The sequence below is a fragment of the Theobroma cacao genome, chromosome 3, assembly GCF_053813885.1.
Source record: "Theobroma cacao isolate CCN51 chromosome 3, ASM5381388v1, whole genome shotgun sequence".
In the NCBI taxonomy this organism is placed as follows: domain Eukaryota; kingdom Viridiplantae; phylum Streptophyta; class Magnoliopsida; order Malvales; family Malvaceae; genus Theobroma; species Theobroma cacao.
This window is the reverse complement of record NC_142641.1, coordinates 33,383,968-33,389,718: the sequence shown is the minus strand read 5'-3', so window position 1 is coordinate 33,389,718 and position 5,751 is coordinate 33,383,968. Positions and strand designations below refer to the sequence as shown.

At 31.8% G+C, this 5,751-nt stretch overlaps 1 long non-coding RNA gene across 1 annotated transcript; it reads left to right on the top strand.

Moving 5' to 3' along the window:
• Nucleotides 1-2,214: 2,214 nt before the first annotated feature.
• LOC148763742 (uncharacterized) lies at nt 2,215-4,042 on the top strand. The gene is made up of 3 exons (XR_016025104.1): nt 2,215-2,338; nt 2,988-3,071; nt 3,928-4,042. It is a non-coding gene; the product is annotated as an uncharacterized LOC148763742 (long non-coding RNA).
• Nucleotides 4,043-5,751: the final 1,709 nt, after the last annotated feature.

Genomic DNA, 5,751 nt, shown 5'->3' with positions numbered 1-5,751 from the left:
GTACTTGAGGAGAATTTAGTTTCAAGTCTTGTAATTTCAAGTACAATTTCTAAATTAGTTAAGGAAGAATGATGTTATATTCATATGAAAGAGTGGAATAAAGGATGATAGAAGTTAACCTTGATAATGAAGTCAGATAATGAAACTTTCTTAATATATTATGGGAATTGGAATTCGAAAATGCGTGAGGCATACATGATTCAAATGAATCTGAGTTTTAAGTGACAAATCAATATCGAAATGCAATAAGGATACAATATATAGGAGACATGAAGGATAATCGAGGAATAAGGATGACTTTTAGGAATTGTAGTATTGCATAAGATGCAATGATCAAGTCAAGATAAATTTTTGAGATACCAATGGGATTATAAAACATACACGCATAATAGATTATAATTCAATGGAGATGACATTGTGATGCAATGATATAAAGTACAAGGAAACTTAAGCATATAATTGGAAACGATAAGAAGAGAATATAAGTATATAAATGATGAGGAACTATACACAGGCATGATGAGAATTTGTATGAATTATGAAGCTTATTCTATTGAATTTTGATTGTGGATGGGAATGAATTAAGAGAAATTAGTCTGAAGGCATTTGAAAACAGAGACTCGTATACATAATGAGGAATATAGACATTTGAATGTATATGTATATGTATGTGTGGAGTAGTGATGTACCCAACTAAATGAATAATGGTTTTAGTGGTTCAAGATTTGAACTCAATATATTTGATGAGTTGTATAGATAATGTAACGATTAAGAATCTTATCAGAAGACGATTTATGGTGACCTAAGGAATTTTGGAGAAATAGTTAAGGGAATATAATCTATAGTACGATTAAGCCATATGAGATGGATTAATAGGATTAAGAAGATTGAAATTTCCTAAATGCAAAGTAAACATGAAATAAGTAGAAATAATTAAAGCCATTAATTTTCCTGAACGCTGAGGATATGTACAGGAATGAGTATGGCGTGTTAATGATGTTGTAAACTACACAATAGTGTATGAGGATAGGATGAATGAATGAAAGTCGAGAAGTTTGATATGGAATGAAGTAATAAGATAGTGATTGGTATACCTAAATAAGAATAAAATGCGATCGAAATTGATATGATTGAGATGGAGTTATGGTTCAAGCTTAATGATAGTAATAGAAGCATGCTTAATGTCTCAATATAAGATATCATAATTGTGAAGGTTATTGTTGATTTGATTTTAAAGGATAATAATAGACATAAGCGAAATACTTGAGTTGAATTGGAGGTAAATGAGGTGAACAAATCGAAATTCCCTATAAAGGGGAAGACATAAGAAGTCGAGCATTAGATGAGAAAATAATACCCCTACCTTTTCTCTGAGTTCAGTACATGAAATTTTGAGGTCAAAATTTTATTTTAAGGGGGGTAGTGTTGTCAAGCCCGACCTTATAAAATACTTTCCATGTCATTCATATGATTGACAATATGCTTGCATACTTGGAAAGCCCTGAAAGAAAAATCGTTAAAAGACGACAATGTACCAAATGGTACAATTAAGTTAATTTAAGTCTCGAACTAGATCAAATAGAGAATTTAAAATGAAATTAAGAATATTAAAGTCCCAGAATGGTTTAATATGGTGATTTGGAGTTCGAGGATCAATTTGAAGTCAAACTAGAATTTTTACTGTCCAGGGGCAAAATGGTCATTTGCCACCCAAGGACACAATGGGAATTTTTAGAAAAGAATTTTTTTAGCCCCATCTGACTTATTGGAGTATGATTTGAGTATTGGAGTATAATTTGAGGGTTTGGCAGTGAAAAAGTTTAATTCCAGTGATTTCTAGAGTGTAGGGGTAAAATCGTAATTTTGCCACTCGCGGACAAAATTTGAGATTTTGAGAGAATTTAGATCAAATTTGACAAATTGGAGAATGGTATGAGTATAAGGGACGAAAAATATGTCTATGGGCAATTTTTCAATTTTTGGGGCAAAAATGTAATTTTTGACTTTTACGGGGGTAAAAGTGTAAATTTCAAAAATTACTCCACCAAGACTTTGGATAAGTCTGAGAATTTTACCTAAGCTATGGATATTTGGGACAAGTGTATGGTGAAAATTTGGAAACAAATGGATGGCTAGAATTTAAGGAATTAATAAAACATTAAAAAAATGAATAAAATAATATTATATTATTTTAGCCTTTAAAAAGGTAAAAATTCCGGAATTCTCATCTTCTTCAGCTGTCCAAACCAGGGGAGAAAAGGGGAAAAACAAAAACAAGAATCCTACCTGAAAAATTTGGGGAAAATCAAGAGAAATCAAGAAATCAAGCATTAAAAAGGTAAATTTCATTGATTTTCCTTGTGATTTTCACTACCCATGCATTTTTTTCTCATTTCTATGCAAAATTAGAAAGTGGGTATGGACACCCATGCTGGCCAAACCTCCATGGATGAGTTTTGAGCTTGATTTTTGGTTGATTTTAATTGAATTAAGTGATTTTAGTTAAGTTATATTGAAATATAGCAAAAATAAGCTAGAAATATAAATTTTTCCCATTGAAACCCATTATGCTGAATTTTCTAGGGGAATATTGGCTGCTGATCTTGATGGTTATTTGAGGAATTATGATGAATAATGATGAATTATGAGCCTAGAAAAATAATGGAAATTTTCGGAGCAAAAATACAAATTTTTACCCACTAGGGGTATTTTCGTAATTTATTATCGGGACTGATAATTTGCACCACACTGAGGGACATTAAGTCAATTTGGGTGCAATTGAGGTATAGAAACTGAAAAAAATTAATTTGGAGTTTAAACGGACGCGTATATCAATTTATCGGGTAAAAGACCGAAATAGGCTAACACCGCATTTAGGCAAAAATTTAGACATTTTTGCATTCCATATCAAGCATTAGTAGTCTAAATTAGTTTAATTTCAATTTAGTACCAATGTGGTGAATTTCTCGATTTTGTACTGTGTCAAGGTGGTGAGTCCTCTGATAAAGGCAAGAGAATTGCACCCGAGGACCAATAGTCTGAGTATTTCGAAAATCCTCACTCTAGACACGGTGAGTAACCTTACCATCATTTTAATTATCTAAAGTATGTTTTTATTCGGTTTTGGTGAATTTTATGAAAATGAGTTCAAATGGTAAATTTTTATGTTTTGTAAACAAAATGAGTTTAAATGAAAATATTTTATAAATTGTCTTGAAACGAAATAACGATTTTGAAAATAGAGTAATTGGAGACCACTGATATGTTGTAAATTTAAAATTGAATTAATGGCTTATGTTATTGTATTGGCATGACTGGCTGGGCTGTGTTTTTATGAATTATATGAATTGCTTTATTTTACCTTGCAGGTTGGGTAGTAATATATTAGCCCTGTCATGCTGTCAAAATTTTATTGTATGGTGGGTTTGACCTGCTGCAGTGGGCTGGATTCTGTGGACTAGCCTATTAGAGGGGCACGGAATCCTGTTATATTTTTACCTCGGTTGGAGAGGCGAGTAGGGTAACTCCTGAGGTATAACTTTTAGAGTTCACTTCACGCCAAACCACCTCGTGAAGGGGAACTCGGCCAACGTCAAGGAATGGCTATGTTTTCAAAATAAAAACATGACTTTCTAATAGCCTTGGCGGACTCAGTTGGGATAGCCCTCGGCCAAGGTATCCCAAATAACTGAGTATGATAATAATTTTTGGCATGAGCCAAGCTTTTTAAGAAATTCATAAGCCATATTGATTACTTGCTTTAAATAAATTGATTTCATTTGGTTGAAATAAGTTGAAAGATGATAAATTACAGTTTGATGAAATGTTTTAATAGTCTCCTTTTACTCGACTTTAGATATTTTGAGTGATGTTTGTTTACTCACTGGGATTTTATAATCTCACCACCCTCATTTCCACCCATTTCAGGTTCAGAATAGATTGTAGATAACTGATATCGGCGAGGATTACAGTTGAACTTGCCACATCCAAAGATTGTAGGTTCATTTCTTTTGCTACTTTTGGTCATTCGTGGGCCCACGTGTCACTGTAAATTAAATTCTATCCTTTGGTTATCTGTATTATGGTATGTAAGAATTTACTTTGCTTTTACGATATAAAAATTATTTATACAGTGTTCTTAAAATATCTTTTTATGTGAAAATTGAATATTTTATTTAATATTTTTATTTTATTTTAACAGTCATAATTCCATTTTAAACGAATGTTTTAGACATCCAAAATTATTTTTGATTATGAAATATGTGTTTTCCACTTACATACTATATTTTTAGATGATTTTGAGATTTTTGGGATAAATGACCAATATACCCCTGTGAGACGAAAAATATTATTTTATTTGTTTAAGTTGGAAACAGTTTAAAATCTTTTAGAATGTGGTATTTGGAAACAGTTACCCACAGGGAAAATGAGAAGCTGATATTAAAGCCTTGCGGGGTTTCGGTTGACATTCCGAGTAATGAATGTCGATCGAAACGTCGCGGCGGTTGTCACGGGCTCGATGGGAGTTCCGGGCCGTGACAGAGAATATGTTTCTTCATAATTAAAACTAGATTTTTGGGTAAAACCTTCTACGACAAGCCGTGTTTTATATCTCACAATTTCATTTTTCTCATTTCGTTTTCACACAAATAACTATTTATATCTCATTGGTTTTACACCATTTAGTGTACAGACTATAAGTCCAAAAACTTTACATTTGGTAAGTGAATTTAATTCTACTTTAATTGCGTATTTCCACATTAGCTAATCATTTCTATATCGACATTTTTAAAAGAAGTAGGCTTAATATTCTTATTTTTTTCATAAGATTGAGCACTACATTATACGCAAAAATATTGTCGATGTTTATTTCATTTCGGTTCCATCTTTTCCCCATCATAACATAATTTATTGAGATTTTTTCATATTTATTGATTTCAGGTACCATAATTTTTTTTGGAGTTATGTTAGGGGTCTTTTCTAGAGTTTTATTTCTTTTTTTTTATCATTTTGAATATTTGCTCCTTTCTTTTCTGAGTATTTTTATCTTTGGAACTGATTGGTCTCTCACACTTTTAGCGTGCCTTAGACTCATTAGCAATAACAGACTGTCCTACTATGACATCAATTCTAATTGGAGCATTTGCAATTGATATATGAGATTTAGTTACTCTCTTTAGGTTAGTAAATACGTTTGGCAACCGATGTGCCATTTTGCAAATTAATTATCTTTTGAACTTCTTTTTCACATTGATTGGTGTAAGGATTAAAACTAGATAATGAGCAAGATAGTTCAAGATATATCCTTTTCCAACTACTTATTTTCTCCCCATAATGTTGAAAAAATTGTTTCATCAAAATGACAATCGGTAAATCTTGCCATGAATAAATCTCCTGTTGAGGGTTCTAGATATTTAATTGTAGATGGAGATTCATATCCAACATATCTTCCTAACCTCCTTTGAGGACCTATCTTTGTGCATTGTGGTGGAGCAATTGGAACATATATCGTACATCCTAAAATTCTTAAATAAGAAATATTTGGTTCTTGACCATAAACTAATTATATAGGGAAGAATTTGTGAAAATCATTGGCTTGATGTGTCCAAGTGCTGTTGCATGCAAAAAGACATGTCTTGAAGCAGAAATTGGGAGTTTAGATTTCATAAGTAATGGCTTTGTAATTAGTTTGAGGCATTTAGTTAATGATTTTGTTAGACTGTTTTATGTATGAACATAAGCAACAGGTTG